The sequence below is a fragment of the Maylandia zebra genome, linkage group LG5 (assembly GCF_041146795.1).
Source record: "Maylandia zebra isolate NMK-2024a linkage group LG5, Mzebra_GT3a, whole genome shotgun sequence".
Classification (NCBI taxonomy): domain Eukaryota; kingdom Metazoa; phylum Chordata; class Actinopteri; order Cichliformes; family Cichlidae; genus Maylandia; species Maylandia zebra.
This window is the reverse complement of record NC_135171.1, coordinates 8,444,782-8,464,721: the sequence shown is the minus strand read 5'-3', so window position 1 is coordinate 8,464,721 and position 19,940 is coordinate 8,444,782. Positions and strand designations below refer to the sequence as shown.

Here is a 19,940-nt window from a genome sequence, read left to right as displayed (position 1 = left end):
TGCATTTCAGTCACGTTTTGATTAAATCTCCCTCCATGACTCCAGACAACTTTAGTTTTTGACCTTCAGCTTCACAGATGAAGAACGATTTGCAGTCCAATGTCTTATCCTCGGCTGGAAACGGGCCCCTGCCATGCTGTGATACAGTCACCCATCAAGCTCCCTTATCTCCCAGGGGAAACACCCTCTGTCCTGATGTCTGGATATCTACGTAGCAACACTGTCTGCTCCAAATCCCAAGTGGCTGACAAAGCCTGCGGAGAACTGAGACGGCGGGACTGGAATCCAAATTCTGATAACGGTCAAAGAGCCTCGGGATTTGATAGACACACACAAACACGTACAGTTGATCAGAGGCTGGATAAAAGCAAGTTAATTACATCAATACAGAAGAGACATGGTTATTTTCATATTTGTTTACCTGAGTCACCACAACTTCAACTTCAACCCAGCGGATCTGTGTCAAAGTGACGATCTGATGTCTGAGGCAGTCGCAGTACTCCAAGCTGCCATTGGGTGTCTCTGCTCCACCAGTAACACCATCAGAATGTCAGTGCTGCTGAGGTTTTCTACTCCCCGGTCCTAATACGCCTGAGGAACAGGTGAATGGACTGCAAGTCCAATTTAAACGAGCAGCACTTGCTTTGATTTATTCTTCTTTTCTCTGTTTGTGTCTAGTCAGGTGCAAAAGTGTAAAAAGCAAAAGATCCCCAGTTTGATCATAGGAGGAGACGTAAATCCCTTGGTGGTCGAGTCAGGAAGGGTATCTGCTGCAAAAAACTTGCCAAATCAAATGTAGCCCTTCTGACAAAGTAGCATGCTTTCCTATCTTCAAGGCTCCTGATTGGTCCTTAATTCATTTCTCTAGAAGCCCCAAACACTTTTGCAACCTACTGTATGTGTTTTTGTACTTCTGCATTCATCTTACTTGGCTTATCTATTGCTAGGATGATGATATATGTTAGTAGATGTGGTTACTTTAAGTGAAAGATGTTGCATGTCATAGCAAAAGCTATATAGAACTGTTACATGAGTGTACGGCAGTTCTTTAAACATCTTACAGCTAACTGCTCCACTTTCTTTGCCCTACATCAGTGTCTTGGTTCATGCACAGTGCTCTCTCGAAAGATGCTCCAGGTTTTATAGAAAAGCATCATGCCCTTTGCCAACCAACGACCGCCAACCAGGGTATAGGTAGCTACCGGCTGGGCTGGTACTGGAGGATGTAGCAGCTAAGGTGCTGAATATTTTCTTTAAGGTTAGTGGTGACTGAAACACATCTATGGAGTTCATTGACTACCACATTGCAGGGCTACAAGATGAAGAAAACACAGAAACGTTAATGATCTGCAGTTCCTCTAATGGCCACTTGAGGCTGGCCGTACATGTGAGTCAGTTCTCTCAGATGCTCATGTCAAAATACCCAAATAAACAGCAGTTATAATCCACTGGATTAAAAAAAAACGTTTCCAGGTATAAATTTAGCTGACCTGGTTGAGGAGGCAATCATATGCTGCAAGGCTTAATATAGCAACCTGGGTTTGATTCAAACCCATGGGCCTTTGCTGTGTGTCTTCCATCACTTTCCTGTCTAAAAAATCTTTACTGTCCATCAAATAAAAGTAAAAACTCATTCATGTGCATGCTGGTTTCACAGCCTAGGGGAAACTAAAGCGCGACACAAAAGTGACTCCCCTGCTCCAAGCTTCAGGTTTTCAGTTCCATTCAGAATAGTTTATTTCTCTTTAGAGGTAGAAAACATCAGAGTGGGCACAGCCAAACAACAAACAAAAGACTGTAGAAGGGAAACACAACTTACCTTAACTACCCTACCTTTCCAAACTTATCCAAGGTTAGAAGTTAGGAATATGGATGTGTAAAATGACAACTGTGCCAACACGGCAGCCACAGCCTCCCCTTTGCTAATTCACCAAACTGAACATCAACATGTCTAGAGTCCAGAAGACAACAACCCATCTTTCAGTTACTTTTCAGTTACCAGTGACTTTTTCTTTTGTACTTTTGACCACCGACCTGTGTGGTCAAAATAAATAACCAGAGTGAGGAAAACGTTTTCCTCACTCTTTGCTTCTTCCCCATTAAAACTGTAAACAGTAAAAAAAACCCAAAAAAACCAAAACAAAAACCAAAGCCTCTCACTGCACCGTACTTCATGTTTTCACCAGTGTCAGTTATTCAACCACCTGCTACTGTAAATTCCTGCACTATATGGCAGATTCTTTCACATTTGTAAAAGTTCCCAAACCTGCTGTTTTTCTTGTGAGGACAGTCATAAAAAAAGAACAAAGATATAATCTATAAGTGAGCATTGTCAGTTCCACATTCTGTTAAGCAGCAGACATCATCAGGTTCTTTATGGAGGTCCATTAAAGGCAGTTGGTGAATAAAATACCCAAATACTTTGAAGCCAAACACTCCACACGCCAAATGACTGCGCTGTGGGTCCATAACTCCAATATTTACTTCATTATCCTCTGTGCAGTCCTCATTTGTGATTCTCATGTTGCCTTAAAGTGATTTAGAGGAAGAATTTTGTAGCACCCCAGTGTGTAAGTTCTGTGTGCAACTTGTGGCAACCTCCTTGTAATTAACAGAAATACGTGGTTGCCCAGTGATAGCACTGAACTTTTTTAGCTGGTAGAGACTGACTGCAAGTAGTTGCAGTGAGCAGCTGATTAGCCAGAGGTTGACGCCCTCCACGTCCACCAGTGTTGCAAAAACACACTGCAATCAGATCAATCTGTGCTGATCAACGCATCTTTTCTTAGACACATCTCTTTATCACAGGGAATCAACTCATCTTGATGCACAAAAGTCACTTTGACAACAACTGACTGCGATCTCTTTGGTGACTAATGCCATTTAAGTCATGTAACTTGTACAGCATCATTTATTTGGTCATTTTGTTTTATTACACCCGAGTGAGCCGAGAGTGCTAAGTGTCACAACATCAGCACTGAAACAGCTGGGCCTGCAAAGTAATAATAATAATAATGGATTGCATTCATATAGCGCTTTTCGAGGCCCTCAAAGCGCTTTACAATGCCACTATTCAGTCACTCTCACATTCACACACTGGTGGAGGCAGCTACAGTTGTAGCCACAGCTGCCCTGGGGCAGACTGACAGAAGCGAGGCTGCCATATCGCGCCATCGGCCCCTCTGGCCAACACTAGTAGGCGGCAGGTGAAGTGTCTTGCCCAAAGACACAACGACCAAGACAGACAGAGCAGGGGATCGAACCAGCAACCTTCCGGTTACAAGATGAGCTTCCCAATAGGGGTGGGTATTGATTATCGATTTATCAATTAAAATTGATTCTAGATTGGATAACGTAAAATCGATTCATTAAAATCCTGAATCGATTAATCCAGAATCTCAAATTAAACCTCACAAAATTTCAACAACCACCAAACATTTAAAACAGTAAATGAGAGCAGGAACACGGCTTCTGCACAAAGACGTAAACACAAAGCATGGACCCGCGTTTCAGAATCAGTGAGATGTGGCTTTCTCACCCGACAGCACGGACACGGTCGGGGCTTAAAGCCAACAGCTCACTGATGGCTTGCTTTGTGTTTACGCCCTTTTTGCGCTGATTCTGAAGCTGCAGGTTTTATCTCTCTCTAAACAATATTGATTGAACCAGCAGCAAAAGAAGATCCAAACTACGCTTCACGTAAACATCGTCATGAGTTCACTCTTAGTTTTGCTGTTTTGCTTCCACCACGATAAAATCACACTTCATGCACAGCTCTCTCTCTCTCTCTCTCTCTCTCTCTCTTTCTCAGTGTACTTCAAGAACAGTTTCCTTGTTTACAGCGCTGTTGGCCGCTGTGTTTTTCTTTTACTTACTTCTGAAAAGAAAGCCTCATTTCTGCTGTTCAATAGGCTTCTGAACAAATGTAAACTTTTTAAAATTATGCAAAATTGCAAAACGCTTAGTTGTGTCTGTAATAAAACCCCTGTAACTTTGCTCTGCTTCACTTCAGCAGCATCAGGTAATATTCATATGTTGATTAATGACTTTCTTTCATTTTTGATCTACTGCAGAATATTTTTAAGGTTATCTGCTATAAAATCCCAGGCCAGGAAAATCACCTTCATGTTTTTCTGTGTTTTATCCTCAGCTACTTTGACACAAAGGCATCTGCTGTTGTGCTTACACCTTTGATAAAGTCTCGCAAGTGTCAGCTTTCTTTGTATAGATATAAAAATATGGAAATGTACTGATACGTGATCAGAATTATAATATTTCTGACTGAGGCAAAATTTCCCCGATTCAAATCGAATCGAATAGATTTGATTCGGGACCTTGTGAATCGGAATTGAATCTATTCTAGAAATCAGTGACGATACCCAGCCCCACTTCCCAACCCCCTGAACCATGGTCGCCCTATATAAGGATAGAGCATTTATACCAAAGAAGAACATGGGGGAGAATAATTGACCATTTCTTATTGATCATTTTCTCCTCTATAGTGAGTCATAGTTTCTGACTGACTTGATATGTTTTAAAAGCAATTCTGTAAAATATAAAAGGGATATACTGAGGTTTATACAGGACTTCATACAAAAGTAGAGCAAAATCACAATAAATGATCAAAAAGTAAACTGAATTTAAAAAGCCATTCAATACATTCCAAAAGAGTGATACAACAAAAAGGTGCAGAGAGGTAGGCATTCGAGAAAAAGGTCAGAAACACAATGCAGGAAATCCAACTAAGACAGAGATGAGACAGGACTCGATGTACACTGAGGTGGAAACAGTGAGGACGAGATAGGCAAGTCATCTCAGAAGGTAACCACAAGAGAGTTAACTAATACTGGAAACTGGAAAACAAGCAATGATCCATTCCCCTGCTGAACGCAGCCATCAGATGGTGTGTGTACCAAATGGACCTGGTCAGCAACAATACTCAGGTCGGCCGTGGCATTTAAATGATGCTTAGCTGGAACTAACAAGTGTACCAACAACAAAAAACCCCACATTATTACACCGACAACACCAGTCTAAAGAGTTGATACAAGTCAGGATGGATCGACACTTTCATGCAACACGTTCTCATCCCAGAACGTAACGTACCGACGCTATGTGACAAATCATTGGTATGTTATGCTTTCGGCCACCCAACCCGTCTGTATGTTACGCCTTTGGAAACATTGGAACCATTTGGAATGGTTAGGGCTGGAATACACGGCTGGAGTGTGTGTTACCGCCTGGAGCGTCATTCTTTTTTCTTTTTTTTTTTGCCTGTCCCATTTGGTTCTTTAGCCGTCAGAATTGTTGTCTGAGGACCAACAAGGATACCCAATGGATTTACTTTGCCAAATGGATCATCACGGCCTTGCCGTATTGGTCCATTTGATCGACCTTTGTTGTTATTATTTATTTTATTTTATTTTCAGTTGTTACAGACGGGACAGACATGACTGAGGGATAGGAAAGGGAGAAAGAAAGATGAAGGAAAAGAAAAACAGAAGGGAAGAGGGACAGTGAGAGAGGGCACTTAAAAAGAGAAAGAGAGAGAGAAAAAACCTCCTGGATCACCTGTTGAGAGAAAAAGAAGAGAAAACAGGCAAAAAAAAAACAGAGCAACATACTGAACACAACACCATCACGTTAATCTAGCTAAGTGTAAACAGCAGTAAATACTAAATATTGAATGTTGTTGTGTAGCAAGCAGGACCAACAGCGCACAATATGCTTGGAAATATCAGCCAATAGAGGTGTAGTTTATGAAGCAGGCATGGACGAGATCCAGGACCCAGACATCCAGAGGCCCCAGAGTGCGAGACCCCAAGGAGGACCACCGGAGGGGCATCCATGCCACCCTCCTGGGGAGAGCTGAGGAGAGCCCCAGATGAGGGGTCACCCAGAAGCCATGAAGCAGAAGCCAGAGGGGGCTGCAGTGGTGTGCCCACCGGCTCTGCCGGCAGCCAGCTGTGCCAGAGTGAACCGAGCCGCAGGCCCAGAGGCCGGAGGCCCGAGGGCCCCCTACGCCCTGGAAGATGGTAAATGGTAAATGGCCTGCATTTGTATAGCGCTTTTCTAGTCCATAGGACCCCAAAGCGCTTTACACTACATTCAGTCATTCACCCATTCACACACACATTCACACACTGGCAATGGCAAGCTACATTGTAGCCACAGCTGCCCTGGGGCGCACTGACAGAGGCGAGGCTGCCGGACACAGGCGCCACCGGGCCTGACCGAGCAACAGGCGCTAGGCCCCGCCAAGTAGTCACCGTGGGTGAGCTGGTACATACCTGAGCGCCCAGCCCCGGACACCAAGAGCCACCAAGGCACCCCTGAGGGCATCATTTACTGGCAGGGAGTGTGGTGAGGGGAGACAGGCCTTTGGAGGGCCTGGGAGTTCCCAGAGAGGTGGAGTGTAAGACCCGACCTGACATATAGACACAGACAAACAGGCACACACAGACACAAACATGCATTCCCACCCTCATGCACACATATACAAATACTCAGCACTCACCCAACGTAGGGATAGACATAAATGGACACTGTACACACAATCACACTCCCCAAACATATTCTATACCCCAGGTCCAGGTACCCTCGCCCTGGAGGGGGAAACGGCACCTAGACCCAGGACATGTTACCCTTCCCCCGGGGTGGAGGCAAGCAGACCGCCCCAGGCTCCGCAGCAGCAGGGAGGCCCCGCATCCCAGATCCCAATTGGACAGCCAACACCTCCTTCCAGCCCCCCGCCCCAATGGCCAGCAGAGAACAGGGGTGTGTGAAGACCCCAAACCTCCCTCCTCTTGCTCATGTGTAGTGTTGCTGCGTGTTGTTCTAAGGTGCATTTAAAACACGGGAGAGCATGGTGCTGCTGCCAGAGAGCAGCAGGTGTTAGCATGGCCCCTCCCGAGAACCCTCAGTGTCTACATGGATTTAAAATTGAGAGGTGGGCACCGGCGCCAGAGGTGGGGTTGAATACACACACCGTCCACTGGACGCCGTTAACGTGCCCACCCTCAAGGCCCTATATGTATGTGTCATGGAGCGTTATTCTATTGGATTCCCTTCACAATCCGAAGCGTATCATAGGGACACGGAAGGTTATCTTTCGCGTTACTATGAGATGCCTCGGGACATGGCAAATTGTTGCCATGTTACGTGTTAGGAATGAGAATGCTCTGTTTCATGTTGTTTACAGCAAATTCTGACCGTACCATCTGAATAATGGGTAACACTTTATAATATGACCCATGACTAAGGGCATAATACCCTCTAATTAAATGGAATTTCAATGTTTTTTATTTGAAATTATAATGTAAATATACTTACAAGTACTTAAAGGTAGGTACACCAGAATTACAGGGTAACAAGGTTTTTACAGGAAACAAAGGAATAATTAAACTGTAAGTACAGTTAAGTATTGAGTAATATTACAGTAATTTTTACAGGAAAACAAAGAATATTTCCATATTTTACATCCTAAAAGTTCTGTACTTTTCAGGGCCTTATTATCAAGTAGCTTAAACTTGACTTTTAACATCTTTATATAATATTAAATATATTAAATTTAACTTAAGTATTTATCTGTAAAGATAATTACATTATAATTTTAAATATAACGCATTGCAATTCATGCACTTAGTCATGGGCCGTATTATAAAGTGTTACTGCAGAAATCAACACTAATCAGAACAGGCCACTTTTTTCCACTTTATTGAGCCTGTGTGAGCTGTAGCCTCAGTTTCCTGTTCTTTGCTGACACCACGAGTGTCTTCTGCTGCTGTGTTCATGGCTCATGGTGTTGGGCATAATATGTACATCACTGATGTAAAAAACAAAAAAAACAACCCAAACTGAAATACATAAACATAACGTTAAGCCTTTACCTTCACATACAATAAAAATGATTGTCATAGATGCATTATTCAAATGTGTTTACCTGAATATGTGTGAATTATTTAATATGGTTAAACCTTAGGCAATAAATATAAATATGGGGAGTTACTGCATGCATACAACAGCAAAGCATACAAATAGAGATAATATGTGTGCGACAGACATGTAGACTTACAGACAGAGACGCAGACTGACAGACAAAGAGGGAATAAATTCCCCACCGCTCTTGTATCTCCCTTTCAACTCTGACGTTTGCTCTGTTGACAAAGAAAGCTACTTTTTTTGTTGCTCCATTTTCGGGCTTCTGAAATGTCAAAGCATTTGCTGTGGCTGGTGCAGAGCTGCACAGTGTCTTTACTACTGGAGAAAGAGGGGGAGTGTCACTGTAATTGTTCTATGAAGACAACCGTTTCTCTCTCACTTTTCATCCCTGACTTTGCAGAGACTTCGGGTTGCTGAGGAGAGAATTTTCCTCCTCATTAAAAACTCTGTATGAAGTGTGGAGTGTGGCAGGTGCACGTAAACACACAGATATGGACTCACATGAACACACAAACATAAACCAGGAGCTACACTGAAGGTTCAATCACGCTAACAGAACCTGACAGAGCCATCACAGTCACATACAAGCTCTCTCTCTCTCTCTCTCATTGCTGCTTCATCTTCTTCACACCTACGTCCTCACATTTCTTCTACTCCACTCTCTCTTCTTGCTTCTTTCCTGCACTTTTCCTGTTTAGTTTAATTTACTTATTCAGTTTTCTCCATTTTTTTTTTCTTTGAGTAAACTGGACAAAAAAAAGAAGAAGAAATTATTGAAAAGTTTTCAGTTTTCATTCAGAAACAAAGAAACTACAGTCATGTTGTTTTGGCTAAATCTCTACAAAGAAACTCATTAGAATAATGTTACTTTATTGTTGTAACAAGTAACGCAAATACTTATACAATGCAAGCAGTTATTTTGTTACTTTTTTCATGCTTTTCCTTATTTTTTTCTGTCACATACATTCTGTTACAGTAGTGGACACCCACCCACCCATCCATCCATCCATCCATCCATCCATTTTCTGCTGTTTGTCCACTCTGGGTTTAAGGGGCAGCAGTGTAAGGAGAGATGCCCAGGACTCTGTTTTCCTCTTGTAGCTCCTTCTGGACACCAGGACATCCCCAAGTAATCCAGTTGAACATGCCTGAAACACCTCACCTGGGACATGTCCAAGAAGCATCTAGGACAAATGCCTGAGTAACTTCAACAGGCTTCTTCTGATGTGGAAGAACAGCAGCTCTACTCTGATAGAGTAGAGTTCTTTACCCTATCTCTAAGGGTGAACCCCAACTCCTTTTCTGGGGAAGCTAATTTCTGCCACTTGTATCTGCAGTGTAATTTTTTTGGTCACTACCCACAGCTTGTGGTGAGGGTAGGAACCCTTTATATTCCTCACTGTAGCCAACACCTCCCTTCGTTTTTCCTCACAAGAGCCCAAGATTCTTGAACTCCTCCACTTGAGCCAACAACCCATTCCCAACCCGGAGTGGGCATAGCAGCCTTTTGCGCCCAAGAACTCGGGCCTCGTATTTGGAGGTTCTTATTCTCGTCATCTGCAGCTTCACACTCAACTGTAAAATGATGAAGTTGATTGAAGAATGAAATAAAGTAGAGCACATAGATCAAAGGTGGATGTGCAGAATGATACCTGTCCCCTGGACAATATAACAAACATTCACAAGCTAATTGAAAAGAGTTGTTGTAGTAATTTTAGTAATCACCAGCATCATTGAGTCTTATTTCTACTTGTTTTTTTTCTATTAGTGGTGCTGATTGAGTCTGGTGACTCACATGACTCACAAAGAACCAAATCTAAATCTCGTGATGAGATAGTTGCACATGACATGTAAAGAAAACCTTATTCATCCACACACATTAGGCATATGCTGTTTTGCGTGCCTCCCAGAATCTCTGGAAGGTGGTGGAGACAGTGGATAACTTCTTCATTGTGCGTTATCTGGTTGTTTTTCTGAACACAGCAAAATAACACAGAATAATGGAGTTACCCTGCAAGTTCAGGCTTAAATAGAGGGCAGTAATAATTGCTGTGTAGGCCAGTGCAACAACATTATGGTTATTGCTAAAGTATGTCTGTCATATGGCCATCGTCGTCATCATCTCTAAAAGCCAACATGCAATTCCTGTGGAAAGCTGTGGACCTTGCAAACTCAGAACAGTGGACCTGCATGCTGCCGGTGTGGGTAAGGAGACACATTCCACACTGGAAGAAAGAGGGCTGTTTTTGGCCGGTACACAGCAAATCCAGCATGTCCAAATTAACACTGTCAGATTTGATTTCAACACTATTAAAGTGTCTATATGGGTCCACACCTACGGTGGCCCCTAGAGACAAAGCACGTACAAACTCCAAAACACTTGCAAACTCCAAAACACATGCAAATTCCAAAACACATGCAAACTCCAAAACACTTGCAAACTAAAAAACACATGCAAACTCCAAAACACGTACAAAATCCAAAACACTTGCAAACTCCAAAACACATGCAAACTCCAAAACACGTACAAACTCCAAAACACTTGCAAAAACCAAAACACTTGCAAACTAAAAAACACATGCAAACTCCAAAACACGTACAAATTCCAAAACACATGCAAATTCCAAAACACGTACAAACTCCAAAACACTTGCAAACTAAAAAACACATGCAAATTCCAAAACACGTACAAACTCCAAAACACTTCCAAACTAAAAAACACATGCAAATTCCAAAACACAACGGAAGTGCTCCAGGACGCTAGGGGCAGTGTTGAGCTTTTGTTACCTAGTAACTACACAAGCCAGGAAGTACCAATGACCGGATTTGGGGTTTGCAGCCTTAGAGGCCGAATTTTAAGGCCGATTACGTCACAGCGACAAGAGAAGGCTTTCCCAATTCAAAGGCTGCTCGAAATGCGGCCCTCAAATGCGTCCATAATTTCCCTGAATTTTAAGGATGGGTCGGTGTAGCCTTCATGGCCCAACATATCCCAGACTTCATAGTGCGGTGGTGGTGTGGATAATTTTGCCGAAAAAAAACGGTGGAAGCGGAGCGGAGGAAGAGTAAACTTTCAGAAGTAAGTACTGAATATTATGTCACTTATTTATGCGCAAATATTTTTTTTAATGAAGAACATTAAACCATTATTGTTGGCCACATGTCGGGAAAGTTATGTGACATTAGTCATGTCTGTACTCTCAGAATTAACTTGGTTTTAAAGCCTTTACTTTAAAATATATATATATATATAGTCGACCTTAATCTTACAGAGATTGTGATAATTTTGTGGATAATTAAAGTCAGTCATATATCCACAAACACAACAAGCTGAAAGTCAGTGATGCTGCTCGGTTTGCAGTCCTGAATATCACGGCACAAGCAGGATTCACTGCACTGTTAATGTTAGCTATGTTATATTGCTGCCTCTGTTCGGTGGTGTCGAGCCAAACGGACTTTAACGTGTGTTTGAACGAGCTGACGGTTCACTCGTTAAGCTGAAAGAAAGATGCTTTAATCAAGGGGGTCACACATGTGTCCACTGTACCATCTGGGAACTCTTCTTGTTTCGTAATAACACAAACACTAAATCCTCCTTCTTTTGTGCTGTTTTGTAGCAGTGTGTACACCTGAGACTTTCACCTGTCTGTCTGTCCTGCACTCGCTCTCTGTTTCTTTCTCTCTGATTGTGGAACAAAAGTATGAACATGTGTTTATAAGTTACACTTGTGTTTGAATCCTGCAGCTTATCACACATTTGATTTCCATGTGTGACAACTGCAAGTGTCCAGAGTGAGGACAGACTGAGGGACACACTGCTGCGCATCATCTGTGAGGCTTTGCACCCCTGATGATCCACCAGGACAAACTCAGCAGTGTGTGAGGAAGAGGAGGAGGAAGAGCCAGCAGCAGCTGACAGATGGAGAGAATAGACAGACTGTTCCCTGTTTGTGAAGGACTGCTAGAAAAGTTTAACATAACTAATTGTCTGTCCTGAATCAGTCTTATTAGGTAATGTTCAAATAATTTGATCATCCCAGTGTTTTCAGTGTGGGAGAAAGTACTCAGGGCCTTCAAGTTACACACTATGAAAGGCAGCAACAAGTTTAATGTTCAGAAACCTAAAGTATGTATCAGCAGCAGAATGGACCTAAAAATAAATGTTTGTTTCAGTTCTATGAAGCTTTGAGTATTTTGGATTAGTAGTACTGCTGTGTTTGTTGCATCATATTGCTGTAATTGCTTATATGCTTTATATATTCTGAGGTAAGTTGATCTATAGTGTTACATCCTATTCTATAAGGATGTTATGTGTTTGTAGACTTTCTGCCCAGTTTGACCCATTTAGCAGAAGTCAGCCTGTTTAAGGCTCTGATATCTATTCTGTATGACTTAAAGCAGTTATGACATGGTCTGATTTTCTCACCCAATAAAGGAATATTTCATATATCGGTCTACTCTTCATTTTATCAGAAACAGTTATCACAGCTTGTACATTTTCTTTTTATAAATATATGTAAGCAATGAGCCAAATTTAGTAATGCCAACATGAAGGAACAACATTTGTCTCTTATATATGATACACCTATATATGCACTGTCAAAGATACTTGTCTTTGAGTGAAGATTTAAGGTGATAAGACATATAAATAACTGCAACTTGAATCTGTAGTGAAGCTCAGTATTTGACACAGAGTTCATGTTCACTGCTGTAATAGCTAATAATGATTAATATAATAACTAGAATATTGGCCATATTATATTTACATTACCAAAGTGATATGACTTTAGTCTCATGAACAACATCAGCTAATTCTTATTTACTAATTAATCTTGAAATAACTGTTCAGTACAGAAATGAAGCCCAAAAATCATGTTTTACTGTCCTGTGGTCTCAGCCTCAGATACTTATCAAATCACACAAAGCTCTTGTAGAAACAAACAAACAAATGAACAAAATATGTTCTCCCTCATTTCTGTCAAACCAAGTTGTATGACACGTTTTCAGCGGTTAGTATCATGGTTGCTAGGCAACCTGGGAAGCGCGACGGAGACTAGACCGTCCCATACAGACAAACTTGCCGTTTATTTTGCAAATCGAGCTCAACACTGCCCCTAGCGTCCTGGAGCACTTCCATTGTGTTTTGGAATTTGCATGTGTTTTTGAGTTTGCAAGTGTTTTGGAATTTGTACGTGTTTTGGAATTTGCATGTGTTTTTGAGTTTGCAAGTGTTTTGGAATTTGTACGTGTTTTGGAATTTGCATGTGTTTTTTAGTTTGCAAGTGTTTTGGATTTTGCAAGTGTTTTGGAATTTGTACGTGTTTTGGAATTTGTACCTGTTTTGGAATTTGCATGTGTTTTGGAGTTTGCAAGTGTTTTGGAATTTGCATGTGTTTTTTAGTTTGCAAGTGTTTTGGAATTTGTACCTGTTTTGGAATTTGCATGTGTTTTTTAGTTTGCAAGTGTTTTGGGTTTTGCAAGTGTTTTGGAGTTTGCAAGTGTTTTGGAATTTGCAAGTGTTTTTTAGTTTGCAAGTGTTTTGGAATTTGTACGAGTTTTGGAATTTGCATGTGTTTTGGAGTTTGCATGTGTTTTGGAATTTGCATGTGTTTTGGAGTTTGTACGTGCTTTGTCTCTAGGGGCCACCGTAGTAACAGTATACATGTTCTCACTTTCATTAGAATTTTGTTTATCAAAAGGTCTGACATGGTAAATGCAAATAACAGCATTCTCATCACTTATTTCTTCAATACAATATGCATGTCCTTCATTCATCCCTTTGTGGAACTTCAACGCACTTCTTCTCTCCCCCACATTCAAACCTCACAAGCATATCCTGTGTGGAGATTGAAAAAAAATTAGTTGACACTAATTAATATGGAACTCCAAAGTGTTCAAAATTAAATAAATAAATAGGTCAAGATGAAATAAATAACTATGTGAATAAATAAGACACAGATATGTAATGTGAGAATGATATTGTGAAATCATGGAACACATTTTGAAAAAAATGCTCATTATTGTGAAATATATTGCATTCTGCTATATACATTTACTTATTATTGTGAAATATTATTTCATGGTCATTATTTTTCACAATAACAGAGATTATTCCTGAGGCATTTTATTTATTTCCAGCCGTTTATATTCCAAAATGTCCTTTTTTCAAAGTCAGTCTTTATTTCAAAATCCCGTTTTTCCCGATGGCCTATTTATTTCATAATGCGACTTTTCAGCAGAATGACTTTGTCTGTCAATCAAGAGAGACAGGGCGGAGCCAGTTGTGTGATTGGTTGCTCCTTTATTCAGACATAAGTAATAGCACATGAATTGTCGATTTAGGTTTAATGGTGCAATGCGTCTCCAATGCAGCTGGCGGCAGTATGCAGCTCAAAATAAACTTAAGGCACCGACAAATGCAAAACACTGGGCGCGAATAACGTTACAGGTGTATCAATTCTTGTGAAGGGCATGGCTGCAGGAAACAAGTCCGTTTCTGAGTTACTCAGAGAACTTGCTAACCGCTTAGACTGAACGTCTTCACCTCAGTCTGAGTATTGCAGCAGTGTACTGGAGATGAAGTGGTCCCTGGTCCAAGTTCTCATCACAACCGCACAGTGTTAACGTTAGCAAATGCTAACGCTATCACAGCTAGCGCCACTCCAGGAAACGCTGTTCAGGGTAAGTAACGATATGTTATTATTGCTTGGTTAGTCTGTCTGTCTGGCAAATATGAGCTTTTTAAATCAGTTTAGTCACAGATTTTTTTTTAATACTGTTTTTTATCATAGCAAAGAATTCTATAAATTAGGTGAGAGAAAATAATTGTCTTCTGGGTTAATGTCTGTATTACTATTTACATTGTTGTAGGTAATAGTTATTCATGACTGTTTTAAAGTGGCTTATCTTCTGTGCTAATATGGAAGACAAGTAATCTATGTGAAAGAAAAGAAAGCAATTTTAGTTCAACGTAGTGATTTTGTAAGTGGGTATAATTTGAAAATGCTTTTACTAGTACAGTGGATGTTCTTTAAATATTTAACATTTAAAGTGTGTGTCACTTTACAGACTCCAACTTCAGCTTTGGTTTGGTCTCAGAGTTGTAGGTCATAACACAAACAAGTCGTCAAGTCAAGCAGCTGAGGAAAGGGCTTAAGGAGACCATGGTATGGCCACTTCTGACAGAAAGATCAGACATCATTCCTCTTTTCTTACCAAGGGAATCAGAGACTGCTCCCTGTTGTGAGGTAAGGTCAGGTCACATCTTTTAACATCTGAATAGTAAAAGGTATTTGGTTAATTTATGAAGGATGAACATTAATTGTTGACACAAAACACCAATATACTGTTTTGTATGCATGGGTTAGTTGAACAGCTGGGTTACATTTAATAAAAATACACCTAATGTTGCTGATGCTCTTAAGACTACAAGATAAGTAAAGCTATAAAATGACTGTGGCCTGCCACAGAAGATGAAGATGAGGAAGAAGAGGAATGCTCTCGAGGATAAATGCAGAGTGGCAGGTTACCTTCGGTCCTTCATTGAAAATGGTAAGTCTGCTGCGATAGGTATTTTGCCATTGGTTTTCTCTGATTATACTTTGGTAAATTACATACAGTCCAGTGATCTTGGGTCATTAACAAAGTACACTATAGTAGAGTTGGGCGATATGAGATTTTTTCATATCACGATATTTTTTATTTTTATTTTTTTTATAAAAGGACAAGAGCGGTGAGGTCTATCACAATAGTTTAATTTTTCTATTGAGAAAAAGTTATTTCGCAATACATATCGTTATCGTTCTATCGCCCAGCTCTACGCTATAGTATAATTTTGTTTTGTTATTTGCTCCATGCAATACATAAGAGTGGTGGCATTATCAGTTGCACTAGAATTGTATGTAGACTACTTTTAGCTTTGTTAACATAAAAATATCTATAAAAGCTACAACAGCAATTTGAGTGGGGCAAAAATGTCTGGTGCCCTGTATGTAAGTGGTCATCTTTTATGGTATTTCTCCATAAAAGATTCAAAATAATGAATATAGGATGTCATTATAGTTTAAAACAATCTTCTGTTGCAGCATCTTGTGCACAACAAAAAGCCCTCATCAAGTTTTGGACAGGATGGGAAGTCTTGCCGAGAAATGACTGTGGAAGTGGTCAACAGCAATCTTCCAAAGGCTTCCACCGGTTTTGATGTACTACGTCTTCCTGCACACTACTGTACCTATGAGTCATTTCTAATGGACATTCAGGTGTGTCTCAACTCTACTGACTCAGGTTTTGGTCTGGTTTACGATTGATTCCATAACCACATGGTAAAATTAGACCATTTCTTCTTTCTTGCATCACATTACTGTACTCAGTGTTCAAAGAAACGGACAATCTAGTGAGTTCTAGTTCTTTTTAATACACTTGACAGTGAAAAATACACACTACAGGTGAGCATTTATGGCTTTTTTAATATAAACTGATGAAGAGTTCAGATATCAAAATCAGTTGTTCACTGTACATTATAAATTACACAGTATGTTTTGTTTATACTCGCTACTGATACAAAAAAAATTTCTAGAAAAAATTATTTGAATTAAGATGTTACACTACTGTACTGTGTTCATTGTATTAAATCTGCTCAGAGTTGACATGTACTGTATATCCAACCAAGAGATGAATATCATTAAAGTGACAGCTGTATAAAACAAATCCTGTTTTATAGCCACTCACTGTTTTGTTGAAAATGAAATTGGTTATGCTGTTTTGAGTCAGTATTAGCTACAAAGCTGTAGAAATTAAAAATAAATAAATAAATCCTCCTGACATAGAAACTGATTAAATGTAATAATGTCTTTCTACAAGTGATTTTGAAGTATTGGTAGCACAGCAGGGTCTTGTTCATTCAGTGCATCTGGGAGCTGAATCTCAGGAATGGTGATCTCATTTGATGGGCAGCGATTATGTTGTCCTGTCCAGTCCACACCATAATCCTCATCAACCTGAAAGAGCATGCACATGTTTTAAATCTAAACTGAAGAGGTGTTTCCTGCAGCTGTTCCTAGATGGACTTATTGAGTCTGCCAGGGCCTATGTGAGTTGCTTAGGCATTGGCTACCAACTAATTATTCATTCACCCATTCTAGGTCAGGATTGGTTCTCTTCAGGTATAACAAATTTAACTTTGTTTAAAGTATTGCCATCTATACCTGACAGGTGGGATAAAAAAAGAATGGCTTGGGAGACACACAGCAAATCTCAAAGTTTTCCAATTAATGCTGAAAGAACCAAGGATGTAAATGTATTCTTGTTTTAGCTTTACCGAAGACACCAGAGAAAGTATATCTATAATGCTGCTGAAATAGACAAAACCATTTCAATAAACTCGCTATTTAACATCAACCTTGTTGTGCGTTATCAGAGAACAATCAACTGCAAACAGCAATGAAACATTCAACTATGTACTATTTAAAGCACTAATGACCCTGCTGTCTAACAAGATGTGATAAGTAAGTAGACTGTGGAAAGCTGGTGGGTCTACTCTCTGTGTAAAAGGTTCCTACAGGCTCCACTGACCCCAGTCTCCGAGTTAACACACTAACAGCTAACACTGCTAAACGTGTCTCAACGCCGAGATGGCGCCGATAGCTTTAGCCGTAGCTGCCCCACTTTAGACAGTAACATAAAAAAGTAAGCGATAATAATTCATTGTCAAACGTCATAATGAAGGTCAACATCTAAACAATGCTGTGTACAGAATCACACAGGTGCTCAATTACAGCATAAACTTACCTTAGACCTTCCTCCGTCATTTCCCTCCTAATTGTGCTCGGAGACACAGAAAACGTATCGGCAATTACCCCGACGGTTATCCCGGACAGCACTAAAATGTCCTGAGTGCTGCACCGGGATTTCTAGACGTGGACGGCCAACATTTGAAGACTGTTCTTCCTCGGCGTATTCCAAACGAACACGGTGCTGAATTGATCTTAAACCTTCGACAATGCTGTCATCGATGCTAACGTCTTGAAGAGCAATTATCATCCAGGCATTTTAGTACATCATCTAAACGACTCAAAACAGTATCTACAGGTAAATGATCCCTCTCTATCTGATTTGCTTAAATGAGCAGAACTGGCTGAAGTTCACACCAGTCCGCCATCCTCCGTGACTTTTGACCTAGCACGCTGTTGCTAGCTGCAGTAGCCGTCCGCGGAGCCGGTATCCAGGAAAACTAGTCGATGGTAAACGATAAGCCAATAGGTGCAAAGGTCCAGCCCACTTACATTGATTGACAGACAAAGTCATTCTGCTGAAAAGTCGCATTATGAAATAAATAGGCCATCGGGAAAAACGGGATTTTGAAATAAAGACTGACTTTGAAAAAAGGTCATTTTGGAATATAAACGGCTGGAAATAAATAAAATGCCTCAGGAATAATCTCTGTTATTGTGAAAAATAATGACCATGAAATAATATTTCACAATAATAAGTAAATGTATATAGCAGAATGCAATATATTTCACAATAATGAGCATTTTTTTTCAAAATGTGTTCCATGATTTCACAATATCATTCTCACATTACATATCTGTGTCTTATTTATTCACATAGTTATTTATTTCATCTTGACCTATTTATTTATTTAATTTTGAACACTTTGGAGTTCCATAAATTAATGGCACAAATAATCCAGTAAACAATTGCAGCACAGAAAAAAAAAATCCTCTTTGAGCCATTACTTGTGTAAAGTATTTTCCCAAAAGACAAAGACACAGACAACAGGTAATACTGAAATGTAAATGTAAAACCTCAACCTTTTTCATTTTTACCTAAACCGTGTGCACAAAACTCTGGAGGGATCTATGCTAACGTAGAATCCAGTCAGGATGTCTGCTACTTTTTTTTTTTTTTTTTTTTTGCCTGTCCCGTTTGGCTCTTTTGCCATCAGAATTGTTGTCTAAAGGCAAAGAAAGATGCCCAACGGATTTACTTTACCAAATTGACCATCCCAGCCTTTCCGTAATGGTCCATTTGATTCACCTTTTATTGTTTATTTTATTTTCACTTACTGAATACGGGACAGACTTGACTGGGGGAAAGAAGGGGAGAAAGAAAGAGGGAAAGAGAAACAGCTGAGAAGAGGGACGGGGGAGAAGGGCAAAAGACAAAAACCAACAGAATGGGCAGAAAAAAAAATGCATATATCGATCACCTGGATCACCTGCTGAGAAAGAAAAAAGAAAACAAGCAGAAGAGAACAAGAGTAATAGAATAAACAACATCACAATGATATATGGGAATATGACAGTAAATACTAAATATTAAACATTATTGTGCGGCACATAAGATCAACAGAACACAGTGTGCTTTGAGGTACGAGCCAAAAAGGGTGTAGTTTGTGGGTGTGATCACCCGTGTGTACACCTGTGAGCATGGACGCGCTTGTTTTTAAAAGGTTCCTTCATGTAATGATCTGCTAGAGGGTGTGGGGGGGCCACAGCCCCGTCCTCCAGGGCATGAAGCAGGTATGGAGGAGATCAAAACTCCAGACATCCAGAGGCCCCCAGAACACAAGAGACCAAGGAAGACCAACAGAGGGGCAGCCGCGCCACTGTCCCGGAAAGAGCTGAGGAGAGTCCCAGATGAGGGCTCACTCAGCAGCCGCGGAGCAGAAGCCAGGGGGAGTTGCAGTGACGCGCCCGTGAGCTCCGCCAGCAGCCAGCCGTGCCTGAGTGACCGAGCCCCAGGCCGAGAGGCCGAGGGCACCCCACCTCCGAAGTGGCCCGAGCGAGCCCCAGGCTCCAGTCCCCGATAAGCGGCTGCCAAGGAGTGAGCCGGTGTGTACCTCGACGCCCATCCCCGGACACAAAGAACCACCAACGCACCGATGTCTGAGGGAGTCCGCCACTGGCAGGGGAAGTGGTGGTAGGGGGAGATAGGACTCCAAACCTTGGAGGGCCTGAGATGTCCCCAGAGAGGTGGCGCCTGACACCCAACCTGAC

General features: G+C 40.9%; 2 long non-coding RNA genes across 3 annotated transcripts; one reads left to right on the top strand and one right to left on the bottom strand.

Moving 5' to 3' along the window:
* The first annotated feature begins 14,317 nt into the window (after window positions 1–14,317).
* On the top strand, window positions 14,318–16,181 carry LOC112434823 (uncharacterized). Of its 2 annotated transcripts, none has more exons than XR_003024246.2 (4): window positions 14,318–14,622; window positions 15,010–15,188; window positions 15,411–15,492; window positions 16,026–16,181. It is a non-coding gene; the product is annotated as an uncharacterized LOC112434823 (long non-coding RNA). The 2 variants fall into 2 exon arrangements; XR_013098570.1 differs by having other exon boundaries at window positions 15,366–15,492.
* A 153-nt stretch (window positions 16,182–16,334) lies between these two features.
* On the bottom strand, window positions 16,335–18,267 carry LOC143418570 (uncharacterized). Its single transcript, XR_013098571.1, has 2 exons — window positions 17,728–18,267; window positions 16,335–16,937 (listed from the first exon to the last, which is right to left on the bottom strand). It is a non-coding gene; the product is annotated as an uncharacterized LOC143418570 (long non-coding RNA).
* Between the last annotated feature and the right edge of the window lie 1,673 nt (window positions 18,268–19,940).